Source organism: Patella vulgata, chromosome 5, assembly GCF_932274485.2.
Source record: "Patella vulgata chromosome 5, xgPatVulg1.2, whole genome shotgun sequence".
Classification (NCBI taxonomy): domain Eukaryota; kingdom Metazoa; phylum Mollusca; class Gastropoda; family Patellidae; genus Patella; species Patella vulgata.
In genome coordinates, this window is record NC_065883.2 from 38460702 (window position 1) to 38487064 (window position 26363).

At 37.7% G+C, this 26363-nt stretch overlaps 1 long non-coding RNA gene across 1 annotated transcript; it reads right to left on the minus strand.

Moving 5' to 3' along the window:
- Positions 1-1546: 1546 nt before the first annotated feature.
- LOC126820717 (uncharacterized) lies at positions 1547-25930 on the minus strand. Its single transcript, XR_007680107.2, has 4 exons — positions 25876-25930; positions 25616-25691; positions 25315-25436; positions 1547-1702 (listed from the first exon to the last, which is right to left on the minus strand). It is a non-coding gene; the product is annotated as an uncharacterized LOC126820717 (long non-coding RNA).
- Positions 25931-26363: the final 433 nt, after the last annotated feature.

A 26363-nucleotide genomic window follows, 5' to 3' on the forward strand; every position in this document is an offset into this window, starting at 1 on the left:
TCTTATCCGATTTTGACGAAACTTGAAATATAGGTTTATCCCCAAAAGATCTCGGCTGCTCTCGATATTGGCATGTATCGGATCGAAACTTCATGGATTATGGCCCCTGATTGTACGAAAAATCACGTTTTTAGTTTTTATCCGAGTTTGTTGAAACTTGAAATATAAGTTTATAACCCAAAGATCTCCGTTCCTTTCGATAGTCGCGCATATCGGACCGTAACTTCCTGAATTATGGCCCCTGATTGTGCGAAAATTCGCGTTTTTAGCTTGTGGACCCTATAGAAGTCATAATTTTTATCCGATTTAAAAACCCGTATTATTATATCACCGTTACACCCTAAGAAGGACTGAGTTCGAATTTCGTGAAAATCGGCCCACAATTGACAGATAAAATGGCCGCCGTTCGTTCTCAAATAGCGTAAGAATATGGTATATCAAGGTTGTGGACCCTATAGAGATCACAATTTTTATCCAATTTTGTTGAAACTTGAAATGTAAGTTTATAACCCAAAGATTTCGGTTCCGTTTGATATTCGCGCATATCGGACCATAACTTCCTGAATTATGGCCCCTGATTGTACGAAAAATCGCGTTTTTAGCTTGTGGACCCTATAGAAATCATAATTTTTATCCGATTTAAAAAACGTATTATTATATCACCGTTACACCCTAAGGACGACTGAGTTCGAATTTCGTTAAAATCGGCCCAAAATTGATAGACAAAATGGTTGTGGACCCTATAAACGTCACAATTTTTATCCGATTTTGTTGAAACTTAAAATGTAAGTTTATAACACAAAGATCTCAGTTCCTTTCGATATTCGCGCATATTGAATTGTAATTTCCTGAATTATGGCCCTTGATAGTAGGAAAAATCACTTTCTTGTTGGCTTGTTCTCTATCCATCTCTCGAAAATGTGGGCGTATCCTGCCTGGCAGCCGCTGGTTATTACGGTTATGAATCTGTGGTTTTGCTGAAAAACCTATACAAGCCCAAATCAATATAATTACATTATTACATACATGATAAGCAAGTGGGGATCCAATAAGTTGAGGACCAAAGGATGTTGTTATGGAGTCTGCTGTGCTGCTCACCAAGTATTAGACTGTAGTATTTTGGCATCTGATACTTGAATTTTTCTGAAAAAGAAAGTATTAAGCTACAAAACAAGCATACCGGTATTCAAAAAAGTTGCATTACACTCCTTGTATTTCACCATACCTTTTGGAGGTATCACGTCATTTGAGACTCAACATAAACGACATATAGGGACTCAGCTGACGTCATTTGGGACTCAATATAAACAACATTTGGGACTGGCAATATAAACGATATCTGGGACTCTTAAGAATTTATGTAGAAATAGTAATAACTTATCTTTTTTCGTTTTAGATGATCATATTTTTAACTGGACGATCACAATAATAACATCACTCCCTAAGAACATTTTCCTATGTGGTGGTTGCCCATGTCATCTGAACACTTACCTGTTGTCGTTAAGTTAGCCATTACAGGCTTTCTTTTTCTGTTTACATTCCCAGGTCTTGATATTAAAATAATCTGTGAAACAGGGTCTGGTTACATTTTTGCCACCCTTGGTTTATATCACTGTTGTGGTAAACTCGTTTATGGTGGATGGCAAAGAAGGGACATATTTTTATTCTGCTATCTTCCATTCTAGCACACTTTCCTCCCATTCTAAAAATACAATTATTTTGCAAGGTTAGGCCTACTAGAGTATGAGATTAAAATACATTACTATTATTATTAGTGCAAGAACAAATTGATTACGGTACTAATACTATAGGCTAGACTAGTTAGATGACACAAGATTTGGGTCTATTATTGTATGAAAATGAATAAAAATCAGCAAGTTGCAAGACAATTTTTAAGATAGCCCACATAATATATACTGACAGAAATTGTCTAAGGAAAAATCGCAAATTTCAAAAGCCCACTTAAAAATTGTACTAGGTAAGATTCAGAAATTAATGCCATATCACTAAAGTTTACATGGAGTGAATGAATGAAAATACTAGAAGTAGAATATCAACTATCATTGGATTCCAGGCATTTACCTTCTTCATTCATTCACGTCAGAAACGATCAGTGAAAAGATAAAATAGATTCGTAACTTGTTAATTTTACCTTTATCTATATCCTGGTTCATGTGTAGACCTATCGGCGGGAACTGCGTTCAAACCCCTTCTTTTTTATCTTTCACCCACCGCACAAACTGCATTGATATAGAAAGTCATTAGCATAGTATTTTTAGTAGTACTAGTAGAAGTCAACTATGGCTATGCTTAGTGAACAAAATGGAAGATACAAACAAACAGGCATCTCTGCCTTTGAACTTTCTTTGCGGTAATTGTTATCTTATACGCATCAGTAATGTGCATAATCATGCATTCTAAGTGCCACTTTTCTGTATTTCATTATCATTATGAAACCGTACTCATGTACTCATGTAGTTTTAATATTGTTCATTTCAGATATTATCATTCTTCCTGTAGAATAAACATACTATTAGTCACTACGAAATACCCACGACTCACAGCTCGCTGTAGAACTCCTCAAGATCCATGGCCTCACACACGTGACCACCCACAGCACCACCGCTGCCAAAGTCGAGAAAGTCAACCGACCGACCATTACTACAGGTATCAGTTTGGCTGATTGGAACTACTTTCGAATAAGATGGAAAGATTACGTCGATGCAACCGGCATTACCGGCAAAACATTGAATATTCAAATCCTAGAATGCTGTGAAGAGCAATTGCGACGCGATCTAACACGAAACACAGTTGGCTCCCTCACAAACAGGACCATTGATGAAATACTAGACAGCATGAAGCAACTCGCTCGAGAGTCCGATGGTAGCCCGAGCAGAACTTCATGATATGATCCAAGGTCACGACGAACCTATCCGTGCCTACTGCGCAAGAGTTCGTGGACAAGCCACCGTCTGCCAGTATACCATTGATTGCCCCAGTTGCACACATACAGTCGACTACACTGACCTCTTGATTAGAGACATCATGTGTCAAGGTCTATCAGACAAGGACATACAACTGAAACTATTAGGCGACCGTAACCAACACCTTCATTGGAGGAAACACTACATTTTATAGAAAAGAAGGAATCTGGCAAGCGCTCTGCCTCCCGCCTGTCACACACGTCCCAGGCTACAGCCGCAAGCAGCTCAAACCAACAAGCCTCATTGGATTCTGGCTACTTCAAAAGCATTGCAACTGTCCGGCCGTTGACACGAAAACACTTTTCTGTTGCCCAGATGGTTGGAAAATCGCTTTAGTGGGCAGTCGTTTCACTCATCCCGCTGAATCTCGTTACGCACCAATCGAGGGTGAGGCACTGGCAGTCGCAGACGCACTTGATCGTGCCAGATATTTTGTCCTCGGATGCACCAATCTGTACGTAGCCGTAGACCATAAGCCCTTGTTGAGTATCTTCGGATCGCGAGCCTTGGACGATATCAGCAACCCCCGCCTTCGCAATCTTAAGGAGAAGACGCTGCGCTATCGCTTTCAACTGATACACATACCTGGTGTAAAAAACAGGGCCTCCGATTGCATGTCACGCTCACCATCAGGCCCACGTGCACCCAACAAGTATCACCTCATCGATGACAACGGTGCCATTACACATGGACATATTGGATGTGAATCACTTTCTATGCTACGTATCCACTCGCCCACCAAGCACAGCATCGAATCCGAACTTGAAGAAGCAGCCTTTACCTCATTGGAAGATTTTAACTCTATCACATGGGATCAAGTACGGGAGGCCACCAACAGTGATCAAAACCTTGTGGACCTAATTAACTTCATCGAAGAAGGTTAGCCCTGCGCAATTATCATCGGTTCCGGGACGACTTATACACATTAAATGGACTACTAATGTACATGGATAGAATCATCATCCGTGACCAGTGCATTCGTGCCCTCCACTCAGCGCACCAGGGCACCTCAATGATGACAGCAAGAGCAGAATCATCCATTTTCTGGCCAGGCATCACTAATGACATCGCTCAGGCTAGATCACAGTGCTACCATTGCAACAGAATCGCACCCTCACAACCTAGTGCTCCACCTACTCCTTTAGTCGAACCACAATATCCGTTTCAGTGCATATGTGCCGATTCTTCGAATACAAGGGACACAACTACCTCGTTATAGTTGACCGGTACTTTAATTGGCCGATCGTCGAACGCGCCTCCGAGGGCGCAACTGGTCTAGTCAATTGCCTCCGCCGAACTTTCGCAACATATGGTATCGCCGACGAATTATCATCCGACGGGTGGCCTGAATTCACCTCCGCCACAACCAGAACCCTCCTTAAACAATGGGGCGTACATCATCGTCTATCATCCGTTGACTTTCCGCACGGTAATTGTCGCGCAAAAATAGGATTGAAAACCATAAAGCGTCTCATCGCCAACAACACAGGTCCTAGTGGTACTTTAGACACTAATACGTTCCAACGGGCAATCCTACAGTATCGTAACGCCCCTGACCCTACAACAAAGTTATCACCATCCCAATGTGTATTCGGCCGACCTACAAAGGACTTCATCCCCATTCATCCTGGTCGCTATCTCCCGCATCCTACGTGGCGCTCTACTTTGGCGGCCCGCGAGGAAGCTTTGCGTAACCGACACATACGCGACGCCGAACGTTGGTCAGAGCATACACATCGCCTTCCACCACTGAAAGTAGGTGATACAGTTCGAATTCAAAACCAAACGGGACCGTATCCAACCAAATGGGACAAAACCGGTACCATTATAGAGGTCCAACAATTTGACCAATATCTTGTCCGTGTGGATGGTTCCGGACGTTTTACCCTTCGCAACAGGAAATTCCTCAGAAAGTATGTACCTGTTAAGCTGCCATCCTCTCAACGATCAATCTTAGACGACCTCCGGGCCATCCCATATCACCCACCTGACCTCAGAGCCGACTTGCCTCAACTTGAAGAAACACAGCTGGACACTCAACAAAGAGGATCTAGAACCGTCACTCCAACTTTGCAAGATCAATCTACCCCTGTTCCACCGACCATTGTCCCATCTCCTTCGCACGCAAGACCCCCAGTGATATCGCCTCCACCTCCTCGTCAATTGCAGGACAAACCCCTACCACCAACAACCAATCCAACTGCCACCGCTGAACAAACTCAACCACCTTTACAGTTACGACGATCCCTCCGTGCGCGAGGACCACCGGTTTGGTTAAAAGACTATACTAAATAGTGCAACACTAATAACTATCAGTTCCAATACTATTATTGACAATATCTCATGGAACTTGGGGGGAGATAGAGAATTATTAAAATTAGTGGTCTCAATCCTTTGACATTAAATTAGAGTTATCTGCTTAGTGAACAAAATGGAAGATACAAACAAACAGGCATCTCTGCCTTTGAACTTTCTTTGCGGTAATTGTTATCTTATACGCATCAGTAATGTGCATAATCATACATTCTAAGTGCCACTTTTCTGTATTTCATTATCATTATGAAACCTACTCATGTAGTTTTAATATTGTTCATTTCAGATATTATCATTCTTCCTGTAGAATAAACATACTATTAGTCACTACGAAATACCCAAGGGTTATTCTCTACCTTGCTCGTGCTTGTACCAGTAAACTGACGGTCACAAAATTCATTAAATTGGCTAATACTAACGCAGTCCACTTTGCGCGCGCAGATTACTCAATGGAAATTAGACGGAGATCCGCGCAAGGGGTGAAGATTGCGCCTAACATCTGTACTAATAATTGTGAAGTTGACATAAAATTATCAAATATCAAATGGAGTTTGTCTTACTGTTCTGTACCAACCCGTATAATGAAGATGGGCGTACGTCATACATTATTGTTTGAGGGGGGGGGGGCATTGTACGTGTACAACTAGTATGCAAGTGTCATCGTCAGTGTGCAAGAGAGCCGAGGAGACTTAGTAAAGGACTGGCTCACTTACCGGGCGGCCCAGGGTTTGATCTAGTCCGGCGTTGTTTCACCTTGACCTAGACAGTTCCCCATACTTTCCAGCATAGTTTCCTCTTGTCAGTATTGCAGGAAGCGGGGGGGGGGGGGAGTGGGCAGCGTCCAGTTATTCGGGTGGAATATAAAACTAAGGTCCCGTGCACAAATAAAGAGTAGACCATAATGTATGGCGGGCATATGTACATCTTCATTATGACGGTTTATTTTTTTTCTCTCTTCATTACAACTGCCACTCCCATACAGTATTATTTAGGTTTTGACATATATCTATTTTAGTGAGAAAATTACATATAGATGCTTTGTTTCAATTCAAATATTTGTTAGGATTTTAGTCCCAAATCTAATCTGAACTAAAAGTTTTACATATATATATTAGTAGAAATACTGTTTTGGGGGAGCTTATATGCTCTCCCGCCCTCCCAGATTCGTTGAACCGTCCATTTTTCGGGCAATGTATGTCAGTTTTTCGGGCACAAGCTTCAGAGAATGGAGAATGCTACCATATCTCATGGAAATATAATTGTATATTTGTGTAATTAATTCAAAATAAACAATCATCATAGCTTTGTGGAAAATTCATTTTAGTTAATGATTGATTCATTCAGAAAATTTGGGTGACAAATTTTTCAGGCAAATAGCCACCACCCCACCCCCAACAGAGATTATTCCCTTACACCCATGCAGCCCCTTAACTGTTGTTCAATCCGATTCAGTTTGTTGAATCAAATATTGTTTTCCTTCCCACCAGAACGACTGGGCATTGTCCTTCCAGCCCACTCCCATCCAGTACCACTGACAGTAAAAGTGTAGTAAATGTGAAAATGAAACTAAAAGACTGTTAAAGAAATCGAACTTGATGTTTATACATGTAGTGACAGTGATGATGATAACGACCAACATTGATGACATTTAAAGTGAAGAGTAACTGCGTAATTTTGATTTTTATCAATTGATTTACTTCAATAAATAATTTTTGTCTTAAATCTATATTTGTTAGCAAATTACACAATTATAGATACGCTTTCAGTTTCAATGTTTGTAACTCGGCCTTAAATATCTGAACCAGAGGTTTACAGCTACCTGTAGTAAAAATAACGTAGGGTCTAATTGAAAAGGTATGTTGGTTTTGCGATTTACAAAACTACGGACATAGGGGTCTCCATTACTTCATAGACATTGCTCAACCAATGTCAAACATATCTCCTTGCCCATCAGACTAGGCGCTCCGCCCATAATTTCTGGGTAAACACTCGCTCACCAACTCTTACCACCCGATGCAACTGAGGTACACTCTATTCAATAAGACTCTATGATTCAGTTCCACCCGGTTGAACAGGGTGTATATTATAATATAATAATATATATTATTGAGGTTGGTCGATTGAGTTGGGTAGAATAATAATACCATAGCCTTATGTACATACACATTAGCCAATCAGATTTCGTGTCTACGTCTTCAGAGTCTAATGACGTAGGCTGGTAGTTTTAGGCGCGATTCGACATCTTGGACCAGAATCATGAATCAGAATTAGAGGAGTACTGTACGAATTTATGTCGACGACGAAACAGGTTTCTTCTACCCCTACGGCTACACTGCCACAATCAGAGGTAAGATTCTAAATACTTTGCACAGGTCCAGATTCTAAAATAGAATGGAACAGACATGACTAGGTCGTTAAACTAGGCTGGCCTCCTAAACTACGATAGGCCTTTATTTTCATTTTTAACTAGGCCTAGGCTTCGTTTTTATGTCTAGATTAAGCCTAGCCCCTTGCCTTCTTTGGCCTCAAATCCTAGATTATATCGGCTAGACCTTGTGTACTTAGGCCTAGTCTGTTTGATTCATGGTTTCATGATGCCTATTGCAATGCGAATTCACATTGCCAAGGCCTATTCTCCAGGTGGCCTTGATATTTACACCCGACGTTCCATAGGCCTATTCGTGAGTATTTGCTCTACAGAAGCGGCAATATCGGTCTCACTACGAAGATATTATGGCCTCCCTCAGTCAATTTTATTAAAACTGTCGAATTCGGTTAGATTATAGATAATTTTAAATTAAAAGGGAACGGACATTGTACCACTTTAACGTTCTCATTTCACAGTTCAACACAACAGCTCACTGGTTTTGAAATTAATATTTTATAATAATAATATAAGATATAGTTTTCTTTCAAACGAGTCCCTGTAAAATTAAATATTTCGAGAGTTTCTTTAAAACGGCCCTTCAAAACAAAACAATGAGTATGGTTCACGGGCGTAAATACTTACGATTCCTTGATTTAAGCTTTATAAGTTTATGACACATCTCCTACAGTGTTTTCTGACAGTGTCATTAATGGATTGTCTTCATTTTTTTTTCTTTCCTTTTTGGATAACATCAATATTGAAAGAGTTTTATAACAAGGGTATGACAACCAGGGCCAAGGCCCACATCCACCTACATCACGAGGTAACTGTCCGAGCGGGACTTCCCCTCCAAACTATATTGGCAAGTTCTTTAAATAGATAACATCAATATTGAAAGAGTTTTATAACAAGGGTATGACAACCAGGGTCAAGGCCCACAGCCATCTACATCACGAGGTAACTGTCCGAGCGGGACTTCCCCTCCAAACTATATTGGCAAGTTCTTTAAATAGATTAACATCAATATTGAAAGTTTTATAACAAGGTTATGACAAGCAGGGCCAAGACCCACAGCCACCTACATCACGAGGTAACTGTCCGAGCGGGACTTCCCCTCCAAACTATATTGGCAAGTTCTTTAAATAGATAACATCAATATTGAAAGAGTTTTATAACAAGGGTATGACAACCAGGGCCAAGGCCCACAGCCATCTACATCACGAGGTAACTGTCCGAACGGGGCTTCCCCTCCAAACTATATTGGCAAGTTCTTTAAATATCCTGAAAAACTGTTAGTTTTACTAACGATTATTGATTTGTCGAATTAAACATCTCTAGGGAGTTTGTCCTTATTAAACATGCAATATTAACATGCCGATTTATAGTATTTGCGCGAGGGGTTGGATGGCTGCGCTGTATCATACGGTCTGTCATTGAGTCAACTGGCGGGGTTTCGAATCCCCGGTTGTACGTGACAAGGAGTAGGGTCACCTGTCCCACCTCGTGGGTTTTCTCCGGGTCCTCCGGTTTCCTCCCAATGCTAAAGATCCCTACGCGCAAGCGAATTATTGAAATAAAATTGAACCATGTGTTGGTCCCGAAAGGGCCTAGTTTGTGTCGAGTGGACGTTAAACCCCATTTCTCTCTATATATATAGTATTTGCGCAGACCAGTAGGACGTTAAACCCCATTTCATTTATAGTATTTGCACATGTCACCCTGGGTTGGAGTTATCATTCCCTTGACTTGTGCGCGCGATGTCCCTTTTCTCTCCTAAAAAGGCTGATAGACACACCTTCGTTAACTGGCAACACAATAGGCTATTGTTATAAATTTTTTATCATTTTTTTTTTTTTTACTAACTATTTTTTTTAACTAAAATGAATTTGTCAGAGAGTATAATAAATTAGATAAGAGATTTATTTCAATGGTTAATTTGATTAGAAAAACAACATATCAGTCGTATAATGTTTCTTATATATATTTTTCAGAACTGGATTGGAAACTGCCAGAAAAAAGGTCAGCGGAAGAAAGTATTCCAGAAAAGTAACCGATTCTCGTGACATGACAGCTTTTAATCTGTATGTACACGAAAACAAAGGTGACAATCTTGACCTTCTATGAATATTCATAACTTTAAGCATGTTAGAAATTAAAGTAGGTTTAATTTTTATAAACAGTTTAAACCTCTCTGCTTTTTACGCCAACATTTAATGTGGTCAGGTTATTTGCGGATATTTTCAGGTTTGAAACCTGTCGGAATTCAGGCCTTTTCTTGAATCGTAAATCGCGTAGCTACATCGCCATAGGCTACCCGTTTAAGGTCAAACTTATGAACGCTTATGCTCACAATATAAGCTCTTCGTGATTTGTGGGGTTTTTTTTTAAAAAGACAAACCAAAGCACGATATAGGCGGTTACAGACCGGATCCAGAATACATATTTTTGATTCCGCAGGCCTTTCTGAGTATTTTTAATGCTATGAAAGTTGCTTTTATACAGCTAGGAATATTTATGCCAGGAGATGGAACATATCGGCCTCTTTGCCCATGTATAAATCATTGGAATTTGTACGTTTAAATGTTTGTTTTACAGATAACTTTCTCTTGCATGAAAACCACTTGTTGTTATTTAAAGATAGTTAAAAAGTTATATACTCATGTGCGTTTATACATGATATGTTGCAGTAGGTATGGGTCTTAATTTATTTGTCTCTTGTCTATTACAAGGTTCGAAACGTGCAAAAATGCCAATGCGCCACGCTGCAGTATGATAATTCTATTGATAAATAAAAAGCATATCTTTAAAACATATCATTGCCCCGTACTACACCAGTGGAAAATCGATGACAAACTATATTCTGTTTATCTTCAGATTACTGACTTATCCGACGTAGGAGTCGATCTGGTTTGTGTAGGGAAGAACATGGAAGGTAACCAAATCATGTTTGGGCATGGAAAACCACGTCCAGGGAAGATATTATGGACAATTACTCTTTTTGTTCCATGGGTATGTAACAATTATTTGAATTATTATTAATCATGTTAAAGGGCATGTAATGTATTTATAGGGTTACGTTTTGTTAAATGGCTGTAGATATATGCCCCCTTGCACTATAAATAAATCAAAAAGTGTTTTTTGTCTTAGCATAATCTCTGACGCACTTGTTACTTTTGCTTTCAGGAGCTGGTGATTCCCATCATAGCCATATTCCCGACCGGAAAGCACTCAGGACCATGTAAATAATCTGTATTGTGAGTTTTAAAAATTGAATTGTTGTTTGGTACCTCCTATTACATTTTATATATCCGGAATTAAAACTGGATAAGTGGATCAAACCAAGAATTTATAATTATTTTAAAAAAGTGTATTTTTCTCTATAATGTTAGAATTCTTAATGATAAAATGATTATTTCACAATAACATATCGTTTGTAACTAGATTAGCGATTTTTATAAGGATATGTTTTTTAGGGTGGTCCTTATTTTGCAAAATTTTTAAAAGTTAAGTGGCTACCCTCAATTTATGTTGGAAACGATGAGAAAAAAAAAATAAATAAAAGAATAATAGAACATTTTAGAGGGTGCTACCGTCTAACAAAGTTCCCCCAAAAATGTGACTTTTTAGCATATTTTTTTTTATTAAAAAAAAGTTATACATGAAAATAAATGTTGTTTCCTGGCTAATTAGAATATAACAAGGCAAAAATAATGTTTATAAAAATAATGTCTATACAAGTGATTCCAATGTTTTTTATACAGAGGTTCAAGAATTGGCGATAATCAAGATTTTCCCGGGAAATTGTGTCCCTAGACCTTTACTTCTAGCCCTTCTGCTGTGGCTTCTGGTATATATCAAAGGATCCGTCCTCAGACTGATCTTGTTTGGCTTATACATTAAACCACTTGGTCTCATAGTAAGTCATCATGAATCATTATTTCATCTACATATCCAGTGATACACACTTATACAGTTTTTAATTATTATTATAAATTTATTTATTTTTTAATTTCTCATCAATTCCAACATAAATTGAGGGTAGCCCCTTAAATTTTCATAATTCAATTAGTTGTGTCATTCTCTAACATGTCAAATTTCAGATGAATAATTATCATATTTCTATGGAAAGAGATTACTCTTTAAAATAATTATTAGTCTGGAGCATGTCTTTCGGACTGTTCAAAATATATTTTATAACTTTTCTATTTCCAATCAATGTTTTACCTTTGCTTATATATTAATTTCAGTGATGATAACGTCACTGATGCACAAGTTGAAGAAAATCCAGATACAATACAGAGATCGAAGGTACTAATTTTCATATTATTGTTTATGTGTAATGCGTGTATACTTGTGTGTCTGTTTTTGTAACCCAGGTTAGTATGTGTACATCATATTTAGCCATTTCTAGTACTCTGAATAATTACATATGATATGACAAAATAAATGTTTCAAATTTATTTTATTATTCTTTTTTTTTTAGATGTTAAGAAGATCGGAGAACCAGCAATATTCAGGAGCAATTCGGTGGAAACCGATCAAAAAGAATGACTAAAGATAAATTCAATTTAAATTTTAAAAAAACAAAAAAACCTATAAGGGTCGTCTTCATTAGCCCGATTGGTGCATGTTCATATTTAGAAAGTTATAGTATTCTGATGATAAGAGATTAACAGAGCTAAATTTGTCTTTTGCGGAATTTTTTTTCATGCCTTCAAAAGTTATATGAATTATTACTTTTATCCACATGGCAAGCACATAACCGACTTTCTGGGGGATCAGATAGCTTAGATATTGAATGGATTAAATAATACCAACCATGTGTTCGTTCAACGCTAATATTTTCCGGGCATACTAGAGCGATGTAAGATGTATAGTGTAATCATATACTAGAGCTATCTAAGATGTATAGTGTAATCATATACTAGAGCTATGTAAGATATTTAGTGTAATCATACACTAGAGCTATGTAAGATATATAGTGTAATCATATACTAGAGATATGTAAGATGTATAGTTTAATCATATACTAACGCTATGTAAGATATATAGTGTAAACATATACTAGAGCTATGTAAGATATATAGTGTAATCATATACTGGAGCTATGTAAGATGTATAGTGTAATCGTATACTAGAGCTATTTAAGATGTATAGTTAATCATATACTAGAGCTATGTAAGATGTATAGTGTAATCATATACTAGAGCTATGTAAGATGTATAGTGTAATCATATACTAGAGCTATGTAAGATGTATAGTGTAATCATACTAGAGCTATTTAAGATGTATAGTTTAATCGTATACTAGAGCTATGTAAGATATAGTTTAATCATATACTACAGCTTGTGATGTTACAGCCATTTAACATTGAAGTCAATGGGCAAATAATTGCTAGTCTGAGTCCTGATAGCGCAATGGAGAGTTGCTTCCCATTGCACACAATTAATTAAGTGTTTGGAAATAAGTGCGTTACTTGCAAATTAATATAACAATACAATATTACATTCAAGCACAATTTCCATTAGAAGTCGCCAAACACTAATTAAATAAAATTAAAAGAGAGAAAAAAAGAATACAAACAAAACAAAAGCCTAGCGGGAGCAAACAAAACAATTAATTACAAAGTGGATAAAAGAGAATTCATGGTGGAAGTGACATCAAACATATCAACGCTGGCCTGTTTAATGTAATTTTGATAGCAATCACTACGCCAATCACCATGATGCTTAAGTAAAACTTCTGACACGCCAGCCTTAGCAGCAAGAGACGCCCCACCATGTCGCAAAGAATGAAAGGTGTACAAATTTAAATCGAATCCAACCATGAGCAAAATTTCTTGAAAACGTTTAAGTAAAACAGGCTTTGACAAAGGCACTAACAAACCAGCCTTTGGAACAGAAAAGAGGGGATCCGACTGGCCTGCCGGAATCAAACGTGTCATGTACAGAAATGCTCGACGGGGACACAATTTAGAAACTACAGATCTACTTATAGAAAGTTTATGTTCAAAATCAGGAGTCATCCGAGTCTTAGACCAAACAATTTTAACTAAAAGACCAAAATCAGTTACCTGAAAACAACCTCTAGTTAATAGCTCATTAGGATTAAAGGAGGAGGCCGATTGACTCAAAAGATTCGAAGCCCTTAACATACCAAAAAACGCCAGGGTCAGGAATGACCACAAACATGCATCTATATATAATCATACAAACCTAACAAAGCAATCATTTGTAATAGGTGTTCAGGTAATAAAGGAAGCTTAGACATTGGTACATGAATATTTTAATGACTCAAACCACGAATAGTGAGATTAAATTCGGTAGAATTAAAACTACCACAATCAAAATTAAACAAAGAATGCCAAGTTTTGAGACCCGATAAATAATTCTTAATTGACGATATGCTCTTTAGACTGTGAGATAAAAAACAAGCATATGCACTTAAGACCCCAACTGTAGAAGGAAAGGGGTGTAACAATAATATAAAAAAACAAAAAGTAAGCTCTTAATTGTGATCTCAAATTAGCATATGTCCCAGGTCTAAAGGCAGCTTTCTTCACCACCTTTACTTCTAATTTCAATAATTTACGACGGGAACTTAAACCTGCAATAATTGACAACTAAGTCAGCATAATTAGAACTAAATAAAAACAACATCAGTAAACATTGAAGGTGAAATATACCGCTCAGAAAACACATGCGGAAAAGTTAAAATGTCATTATAAAACATTTGTGAAAACTTATCAGAAACCGACCAACGGGAGAGACAGTCAGAAAGTCTATTGTCTGCTGAAGTGACATAATCGACACCAATTTGTAAGTTATTATTGGCACAAATAAACCAAATTTGACGAGCCAGTTCCAATAAAGTCGCATCACGGCCAGAACCATTGTTCAGAATGTGCATACAAGCCTGATTGTCACACAAAATTCTCACACGTTTGTTAGCCAATTGAGGAGCCCATAATTTAAGAGCAATGAAAATAGAGTACATTTCAAGAGCGCTAATGTGCAATTCTGACAATGATTCTGGCACAACACAATGAAAATACTTATGAGAATGGAAACAAATTCCACCTAAACCAGATAAGGAGGCATCAGTCGAAAAAGCAGTGTCAGGTTCACACCATTGAACTTCAGGAATAAGAGAAATTCCATTATATTCGCGTAAAAAATCAATCCACCAATTAATTTCTTTCTGAAAGTTCTCAGATAATCGGAGGCGAAAGTGTTTATGGTTATGGCTGCTACGCAATAGCACTAACATTCTTGTAATAAATAAACGTCCGCTTCTAACACATTCGGCACCAAAGGAGAGTTTTCCAATAAGTTGTTGTAGAGCACGCAGAGAACACCGCTTGATATTCCGAAAACTCATTAGCAATTCCAAAGTTTCAAAAATCTTAATTTCCGGTATACAAACAGTAAGATCTACAGTATTGTATTCCTTCCCTAAAATGGTTAGCACAGTGGAAGGGGAAAAACACTTATCTCCATTAATATGTAATCCTAGATCTCCCAAAAGTTCCAACATAGTAATATAATCAGAGGAACTACAAAGTGGGTCACTCACACCACCAAAATCATCCACATAATTTACCACATAAATACTCTGATTCCATAACATATATGAAACAGCATTAGTAGTTCTCTGGCACACCTGAGGAGAGAAACGCATTCCAAATACTAAACGGCTATCAACATAAAACTCTCCCCTCCAAAACAAGCCTTGCAGGTGTAAGTCATGCGGGTCAAGACTAAGCTGGCGGAAGGCTCTAGATAAATTGCACTTACAAAGATGGCAACCGCTGTCAAATTGATGTATAAGGGCAATAATTTCTTCATGCCCAGGATATTTTAGCTTAAAAGGTTCATCCAGGAAAAGCTCCAAAGGAATTCAACTGTTAATAGACAATTCATCTCCATATGAGCAGTCCACAATAACCCTCCTATCAAAGTCACCCTTTGGCACAGTAAATAAAGGCGAAATAGCAAGATCACTAAATAAAGGATTGCTTCTAAAAGGTCCACAAAGAGCTCCTAATGCTAGCTCTTTCTGTATAAATTTGTCAATAAACGGAGCAAACTGCGAATTCTCATTTTGATTTCGAAGAGGAGGGTCTGGTAAGGACTCCTTAACATAATTCAATGGCCACCCAAACTGAAGAAATTCCACTATTACTTTGTCATGATACTGTTCTAGTAACCGTTTCCAGAGTAAAATATTAAGGCCCGTAACAACTGGTATACGACAACCACTAAAATTCGGCTTCTGTGAGTTCATTATGAGTCTGTGAATCTGAACAAAATTGAATTAGAAATCCCCAGAATTACGACCAAGGGGAACTGCAGGGTACACAAAGTCAGTCGATCCAGCAGTGTTAATAAACCAGGACGGATTATCTAAAATACTATAACTATTATTAAAGTCTTCCTGAGAAAATTTATTTCATCTACTTGGCAAAATAAAGTGCCCGAAATCTAATAAAACACTAATTTTACGGGCTGAAATAGCAGTAAAACGCGTTTGCGGCCGTCAAATATTCCAAAATTTTCTTCGGGGGTCCATACAAGGTCAGTTCTGCTTCTTCACCTCTCAAAGAAAACCGGCACCGCTGTCTGTAAACCTGAAATTTTTTCGGGCATTTCTAGTTTTTCTTCCCTAACTGTCATTTAGCCCTAATAAAACACTAATTTTACTTTTCTTTTAATTGAATACCACAAATTTGTACTGAGTTGACTATGGATTAAAACATTTTGTCTGGAGCCACTCTACTTTGGGCGACATTTTTCGAGCATCGATTATTATTTGTGAATGCAGCTGCAACGGTCTGATTTGATGGTTGGAATTCAGAATGGGATTTCGGTTACAAAACCATTGACTACTTTTGGAGTTGCTTACACGGGCTAGAATAGCCGAAAACGCATTTGCGGTGGTTAGATTTTCAAAATTTTCTCCGGGAGGGTGAGGCTCCCCATACCCCGCGACGATTGATTGGTTGTTTGGAATTCGGGTCAGCCAGGTAGGCTATATTGGACCAAATTGAAGTTGCTGTATTCACAGACTGGAATAGCAGGAAAACGCGTATGCGGCTGTTAAATTTTCATAATTTTCTCCAAACGGTCCCGTCTCCGTGGACTGTAAACGATTGATCTTAATTAGGCTATATTAGACCACTTTGAAGTTGCTTTGTTGACGGGCTGAAATAGCAGGAAATTATGTTTGCAGCCGTCAAATATTCAAGAATTTTCTTGGGGGTGGGGGGTACAATACAAGGGGAGCTCTGCTTCTTCGCCTCTCGAGGAAGATCGGCGCCGCTGTCTGTACACCCGAAATTTTTTCGGGCATTTCGGGTTCTGCCCCCCTAACTGTCATCGAGCCCGTACGCCTATGGTTCCAGTAATGATTATTGGCGATTGGAGATTATCATATATGGTTGTATGTTTCATAAAATGTCTAATCTGTTTAAGAAACAAAACTTGTAATATTAGAGGACTTTTCAAAAGGTGATACCGGTACAGACCCTTGAGAGTGTTGGTGTAAGTAGGCATTCTATTTACACGAAGAAAATCAGGTTAAGGCTACAGGTTAAGCTGTGGAACACCGAGACAATATGCAGACTATTTAACTTCCTTCTTTTTTTTTTCTTTTTGAGAAGCTGGTTATTCTTGCTGTTCAAAACAGAAAGTTATTTTGTTAAAAAATAATATAGTCAATCCTTCTAGCCAAGCCAGTCAGTTAAAGAATTAGGCTAGCCTTCAGTCACAAGTTACAGCATTTATTTGCAATAGGAAATATTAGAATAAAATGGCATCAAATGATATCTCCAAATCTGAAAAAAAATTCGCCCTGACAGCAAGAAGCAATACAGTGCCCTACCTGCGAGATAGACCTTGATGATGGTGTTTTAGCCTTACAGTGTGGGATGTGTTCTCAATATTTTTGCCTTGCATGCTCAAAATGAAGTCGGCATACGTTTGATGTACTAAAGCAAGACAATTTTGCTAATCATATATGGACATGTAGGGTTTGTAAGATAAACTTCTCTATCCCTAAATTCAGCTCTATTAATGAAAGTTTAAAAAAAATTGATACGGATAATAAAGAGAGGCTAAGAATAGTAGAAGACAAAATGGACCAACTTAAATTGGATGTTCCTAAACAGGTTAAGGCCTGTGTACATCACATGAAAAATGAAGTCAAACATGAACTATCAAACTATCAAAGAGAACAAATCGCGGAAAATAACGAAAGACGCAGGCATGAGGCAAACATCATGTTATTTAACCTACCGGAACCGAAGGCGGATAATCCGGACCTGAGAAAAACTGAAGATGAAGGAAGTTTTATGGGAAGTTCTCGATGTCATTTATTCACCGCAGGTGGATTTTACCAATATTATTAGGATTGGAATCAGGCAACAAAATAAAACCAGACCTATGAAACTAATCCTTCTAAATCCTGCAGACAGAAAAAAGATATTTGATGCCCGTAGAGCCAATAGGGACAAGCTACTCTGCCATAAATTGTACAGCAATGTTATCATCACAATAGATTACACACCCAAACAAAGGGAAGAAAATAAGTGTCTTTGAGAGGAGGTAAGAATACGAAGAGAATCTGGGGAGAAAGTAAAAATTAGAGGTGATAAAATCGTAACAGATATCAATTCAAGAGCAACCGACAAGAAGAAGAATACTAACATTGAATTTTATATACCTCCACAGTCCCAAACACCTGATGGAAGAAGAAATCAGCATCTTTGTTCACCCAAAGCATCCAGTTCCACTCCAAAACCTTCGTCCCCCTTCGTCAACATTAGAACCACTAAGAAGCGTACAAGTTCTCCTATCAGTACACCCAGAAGAATAATTTCATTCAGAACCAGACCAGAAATTCTAAGTGACTCCATGGCTACCGGCGATGAGACGGTAACTTATTCTCAAGAAGACGACAGAGATGAAAACGAGATGTTGCACCCATAGGGGTTTAGTTTTAAAAAGCACAATTTCACTGTAAATACTAACACTGAAGAAATTACGTTTTTATACAGCAACGTTGATAGTTTGTTAAATGAAAGAAATGAATTGGAGCTACTAATAGGGAATCATAACCCTTCCATTATTGCACTATGCGAATTCCTGCCGAAGAACAATCCGAAAGACTTAAGCGACTGTGAGTTCGCTATAGAAAACTATGTTATGTTTTATAATAAACTAGATGGAGGTAGAGGAGTTATTATCTACACGCAAACAAACCTACATGCTGAAGTAGAAGACGCTATTACAGGAAGCTATGAAGAAATGGTATGGTGTAAATTATCGATAAAGCAGGGAAGTGAAATGTTAGTAGGTTGTATCTATCGCAGTCCATCTAGTAGTTTCGACAACTCATCAAATCTTAACCATGTTTTGAGAGAAATCACTTTGAGATACCCCCAAGTTTTGATAGTTGGCGATTTCAATTATAGGGACATAGATTGGAAAAAAGAAACTACCAACACACAGCCTGGCTCACCATGTTACGAGTTTTTAGAATGTGTCAAAGATTGCTATCTTATCCAACATGTGACTACACTCGCTACCGTCATCATGAAACTCCATCTACATTAGATCTTGTGTTCACAAAAAATGAAGAAGATATTAATGATATATTAGTTATGGAACCTGTAGGGAAAAGCGATCACGTCAGCTTAAAGATTTCATTGAACTTCAATATATCCAAGAGTTTGACTACAGACACAATAAAGTATAGATACTACAGAGGAAATTATGAAGATATGAAACATGAAATTACTATGAAATTGAATGATTTGAAAGAATCAGATATAATAGATACTTGGGAATGGATCTTAGAGATGTTAAACATCAGTATTAAACGCCATATTCCAGTCTATAAACCAAGGCAGAAATCTAGAAAATTATGGTATACATCTACTGTGATGAAAGCATTTAAGGGGAAAAGAAAATGTTGGTATAAATACAGAAGAAATCGAACAAGTGGCAATTACGAAGAATATAGAACAGCCAGAAACCACGCAACTAGTCTTCAAAACACAGCCCATAGAGAATTCGAAATTAGCGTTGCTGCAGACGTGAAAGACAACCCAAAAACCTTCTGGAAATATGTCGGATCAAAGACTAAAAAAGGAGTGGGAATTAGCAACATAGAGAAAGGAGATGGAACAATACTTTACAGTGACTTGGAGAAGGCTGTGGAACTGAACAATTACTTTTGTGGGGTTTTTTCAAAAGAAAATACGATGAATTAACCGACTGTACAAATCACATCATCACCCATCCTAGATGACATTGAAATATCACCAGAGGTAGTTCACAGTAAATTAGAAAAACTTAATACAAACAAATCCTCAGGACCAGATAATTTGCATCCTAAAGCCCTAAAGGAACTGGCCGACGTCTTGAAATTACCAATATCCAATTTATACAGGAAATCGGTCGATGAAGGAGTTTTACCAGATCACTGGAAAGCAGCAAACATCACACCACTATATAAGAAAGGAAGTAAGAAGAAAGCTTGCAACTATCGACCAATAAGCCTCACATGTATCGTCGTCAAAATATTAGAATCAATAATGAAAGATGCAATCATGAATCACTTAGACTCCAATAACGGGTTCAGAGCGGGTAGAACAACAACCTTACAACTCCTTGAGGTATTGGATTACATCACAGAAGCAGCCGACCTTAATAATGCTATTGACATCATCTACTTTGATTTCCAAAAGGCTTTTGACAAAGTCCCACACAAGCGTCTTCTAATTTAACTAGAATCAATCGGAATTGGTGGCAAAATCCTTAGATGGATAGAATCCTTTCTTAGCCAGAGAAAACAACGAGTTGTTATCAATAATCAAGCCTCGGGGTGGTCTGATGTAGAGAGCGGTGTGCCGGAAGGAAGCGTGATAGGACCGATCCTATTCCTGATTTACATCAGCGACATTCCGGAAGCTGTTGAATTCGTGGTTAAACTATTTGCTGATGATACGAAGTTATACGGTCACAGCGGAACCTTACTAGAATCTAACACCATTCAGAGAGATGTCAACCAACTTGTGAACTGGGCTAATACATGGCAACTACATTTCAACATTGAAAAATGTAAGTCTTTGCATTTCGGCCACAATAACATGAAGAGGAAATATAAGATGGAAATAAACAACCAGTCCATAGAAATTAGTCAAGCTAATACCGAAAAAGATCTAGGAGTAATTTTTCAAAACAGCTTGAAATTTAATGACCACATTGCAACAAATGTAAAAAAAAGCCAACCGCCTTTTGGGATTGATTCGACGGACCTTCACTGAAATAAACAAAGAAATGTTCTTACAGTTATACAAATCTCTAATTCGACCCACTTGGAATACGCTGTGTCAGTATGGTGCCCCATACTTAAGAAGGACGTTAGAGCAGTTGAAAATGTACAATGCAGAGCGACTCAACTAGAGAAGGGACTAAAAAACCTTGATTACCAACAACGCTTGTTAAGTCTTGGCTTGCCCCCGTTAGAATACAGAAGGAAACGTTATGATGTCATCCAAGTCTACAGGATTCTTCAAGGAAAAGATATTGTTGTTAATGAAGAAATGCTAAAAGTAACCACTGAGAAGAGAACAAGAGGGCACAACTTTAAACTAGAAAAGCGTCATTCTAGATTAGACGTACGGAAAAACAATTTCTCAAACAGAGTCATAAACAATTGGAATTCATTACCATACTACGCTGTCAATGCTGAAACCCTGAACCAATTCAAATCTCACCTGAATCAATTTTGGAAAAATGAAAAAACAAAGTTCAACCCATGTTGCTATTAGCACAACTCTTTAATATTATTTAGACCAAACATTTTAAGACAAGATCTAGGTCAAACATGCGCAAACGTATCAATGCTAGAAGTAATAAAGGTGGTCAACCAGGCTTAATAGTAGACCGAAGAAAAGGTATAAAAGGTATTTGGTCTATCACCGCGCTACCGGCAGAAATGTTTGAAGGGGTAGAAGTGACACTTTCCTGCATGTCACCCACAATAAAATCGTCCAGTCTTCCCGGCAAGCGCCTATTTCGATGCGTTGCCATTTCACTTAATTGCTTTAACTAGTAATTATTTCCCATCTTAAACTCCAAGTAGACAAGAAAAATTTTCGGTTTTAGCGGGCGGGAAAAGCCGGAAGTGAGCTTGCGGCGAATAAAGTAACTCAAAAACCGAAGAGCGTCGAATTAATTAGGACTAAGACTAGTAATTATTTCCCCTTATTTCATGATGGACGAATGTAGTGCGAGTTATAAATAGACAATTTTTCCCTCCCCTCTTCCTGCATTTTTGGGTTGACTTAGTGCGAGTTATAAATAGACAATTTTTCCCTTAATTTTTTCTCCCCTCTTCCTGCATTTTTGGGTTGACTTTTTGGTCTAGAATTGGAGAAAGGGGATCAAATTTGCAATTTCATAGCAGTTTTGGGTAATACTGATGATATTACAGCGGAGGGATAGGGGGTGTAAAGTGTCTTTCTGCAGAGCAATCATTGTGTCGGAAGTGAGATTTTCACCCCTGTCAACTTCAAATCCGTGTAGCAAAAAATCTAAATGGTCAACCCCCTACAAAATTATGATGAGGAGATTGCCAAAAGTGTATTATATGTATTATAAATTAGACGTTGGTGATGTTAATTCTATGTACGTATATTTTTACAGGGTTTATTTTAATAAATATTTAAACAACCTCGACTTTTGATTGAATTAGACCCGGTTACAATTATGTTTGGTTGATGCTATATCGTATCTGGCGAAATACCAAAAAGGGGAGGAGCTACCAATAGCTAGCTGAGCAGAAATTCTAACGACAGAAGTACACGCGACGACACAAATAATATATCACGAAAGATCAGGAATTTCAATGCATCAGGTAGGAAGCGTCTTTTGATATCGATAAGTAGGCCTATAATTTATGTTTTGCCAAATTATGCATTGGTCATTGGACGAGAAAGTTCATCAGGATTTTCCGACGTGCTTTCCCTTTGTCAGTGGTGGTGGACGGAGGGCCTGACAAGGACAACTGTCTAGTCTTTCGGAAGGTATGGAAAACCTAGGTCCCGTCTATACATTGGCGTGCACGTTAAGGATCCCTTGGCAGTTGGAATTCGATATAATAGGCTAGTAAGTGTAGGCCTACTGTATAGGCCATAGTGCCGCTGCCCAGGCAAAGTTTCCCTCATTGAAGTCATTGAACACTATAGGATGCACATCTTCATAAGCCCAGTCTGAGAAGAACAGTAGGATGTTAACCCCATTTCATTTCATTTTGCCAAATTACATTTTTCATTAGTCAAAATGTGATTTCCATTTAGTTGCAACTACCAAACTTGTAGTCCAGTCCGTATTGTAAATCTGTCGGCTTTTCGGGCAGAGATCATGGAACAAACTTTATTTTGGAGGTTTCGACATCTAGGCCTGGTAACAGATGTTGACATTTTTTTCTGAGTAGGTCTTCATAAGTAATATGCCATGGTATGGTATGCCGATACGTGAAGGGTGGTCATAAGACGTTAAAGTTAAAAGTCCAACTTATTTTTATTTTCACCCAATTTGTAATGTTATCAAGATATCAACTGTAATTTGGCACTGTATTATTATCGACAGGGGTCATGGATGATGGGTCTAGGGACTAAGGAGTTGATAATGCCATGGGCTTAGCAAGGGAATAAATGTAACAATCTGCATTAAGCAAAATTAGGTTTAGTCTAAATAACATAATGCATCTTTATAAATAAAGCTTCATTTATTTACATTATAATTTTGTTCTATTTTGATTTTTTCTTCGGTTGATGCTCTGATAGTCTATTGAAAAGTCTAATACCAAAGTAGAAATTGGTATGTAAATGGTTTTATCCTTTGACAACAATTTAGCTTACATACTAAAAATAATAAAGTGCCCATTGTTTGTTGCCGGTGTTGACCAAGAAAATTCATCTCGATTTTCCGGCGTGGTTTCCCCTTGTCAGTGAGTGGTGCAGAACATAGGGCCAGGCAAGGACAGCTGCCTAGTCGTTCGGATAGAAAGAATAACCGAGGTCCCCTGTACACATTGGCGTGCATGTAAAAGTTCCCTTGTCAGTTGGAATTGGATATAAGAGTAGGCCTTAGCGCCGCTGTCTAGGCAAAATTTCATTAGCCCAGTCAGAGCAGTACAATAGGACGTTATACCTCTTTTCATTTCTTTTGATATTGGGAGCCCCAAATTCTCAGTGAGTAAAGTGTTGGTTCGCTGACATGGACATCCTGTGTTTGATTCCTGCATTGACTGAGAAAGTTCATGAGGATTTTCCGTGGTGTAAGACGGAGGGCATGGTAGTATAGACATATCGTTCGGATAGCAGAAAACCCCCCAGGTCCTTGTACACATTGGCATGCACATTTAAAAACGCTTGACTGTAAGAGTAGGCCATAGCACCACTGTCCAGAAAAAATTTCCCTTGTAGCTCATTGCATGGCGTTTGCCTGTTTTTATTAGCTCAATTGGAAATTAAAACCTATTTAAGTTTATTTCATATATATAATATTGACAATAACAATTGTTAACATTTTAGGCGTGCAGTCCTTAGAAAAGAAAAGCAGATTTAACATTGTCAACAATAAGGTTTCTAATTACTACCGGGGGATCACGTCGCTAAGTGGGTAAGACGCTAGCTCGCTAGCCTGGAGGTCGGGTGTTTGATCCCTGCATTGGCCGAGAAAGTTCATCCAGATTTTCCGGTGTGGTTCTCCCTTGTCAGTGATGCAGGACGGAGGGGCTGACAAGGAAAGCTGTCTAGTTGTTCGGATGGGACGAAAAACCGAGGTCCCGTGTACACATTGGCGTGCACGTAAAAGATCCCTTGGCAGTTGGAATTCGATATAAAAGTAGGCCGTAGTGCCGCTGTCCGGGCAAAATTTCCCTCATAGCACACTGTATGGCGTATACCCGTCTTCATTAGCCCAGGTTAGGAGCAGAACAGTAGGACGTTAAACTCCATTTCATTTCATTTCATTTCATTTTCTAATTACTACCAATTGATGGTTTCGAATCCCCGGTTGTACGTGACAAGGAGTAGGGTCGCCTGTCCAACCTCGTGGGTTTTCTCAAGGTCCTCCGGTTTCCTCCCACTGCTAAAGACCCCTACGCGCAAGCGAATTATTGAAATAAAATTAAACCATATGTTAGTCCCGAAATGACCTAGTTTGTGTCGAGTGGATGTTAAACCCCATTTCTCTCTCTCTACCAATTGATATAAAGGTGAAATACCTTTAAACCATGGTACACTGTAAATGAAATATAAATGTGATGTAAATGACTGTAAGTATCTAAAGTGAAATACTTTAAATAATGTTATAACTATTTAATGATGTAATCTTTTCCTATTTCAAACCAACAACTTATACTTTTAAGAAATTCAACATGTCTGCCACTTTAAAATAAAGACCAATTCCATAAATATAATAATAAACATACCTGATAAATAAACTGTCACAATACACCAAACCAGTATTGAAGAAGTTTCAATATTTACATTTAGCTGGAACTTATGTACTAATAAATAGCAATACCATATACAATAAACTTTATATAACTAAGGAGAGGAAAAGTGTCTACCTTTGTGTAGCAGGAGGATCGCATGATCGACTCCAGGTCGGGGTTGCACAGAACAGTTGAGACCAGTGAACAACAGTTTATTACAGGACAATATAATATTTTACAGAACAACAAAAACAACACTGAAAAGATACAAAATGATTATTTACACAAGTGAATTATTAAATTACTAATTAATTACTAATTCAGGAGGCAAGTTATAATATAAGTACTATATTATATGTATTAAAATATCAAGACAATCTATTTACATTTAATCTATTATAACAAAGATATAAATATAGATATCAAACTAACATACCCTAAGACAGGTGTTTTCCAGGAAAATAAATGTGACCATAGAGTTGTAAACTTTATAGATAACACAATTAGGAAAACTATAAAACAATTAACAAGCCATTACACAGGGGATACTATATTTAATTAATGTTTATTTATGAAATATAAAGTTACCTAGTTTCTATATATATATATTTTAATTTGCTAATAATTAATTTACTAGTTTAGAATTACTTATATAGTTTAAAATGTCTAGTCCAGTCAAACAAATATTAAACCTACCTTGAAATAAATGATTAATTGTGCTGTAATTAAGTAGAGATGTTGATAGTTGACCAGAAAATAAAAGAGTGAAGTTAGTAACTAGGATAAACAAAGCAGGTTTCTAAGACACTTAAATCTACTCACTATCTTACAATAGCATCTCTAAACTAAAGTAATTATAACTACTGGAAATACAAGGCTAGCTGGATAAACGGGACAATGGAAACTGATTAAAATCTTTAAACAGAATATAACACCCTACTAAAATAGTTAAAGAGAATATACCACCCTACTACACTATATCAAAACTATAGGATGAATGTCTCCAAGGGGACATTCATAGAACAACTCACTTGACAAATAAGAAAGGTTAAAGTTGAAGATGTAGTGAGTGAACTCACTACAAACCAGGTCTAGAGTGGACAGTATAGGATAGATTTAAAGGGATAGTACAACCATTATTAGTTTATGTTAAGTGCAGATTAAAATGACTAAAACCAACTGAC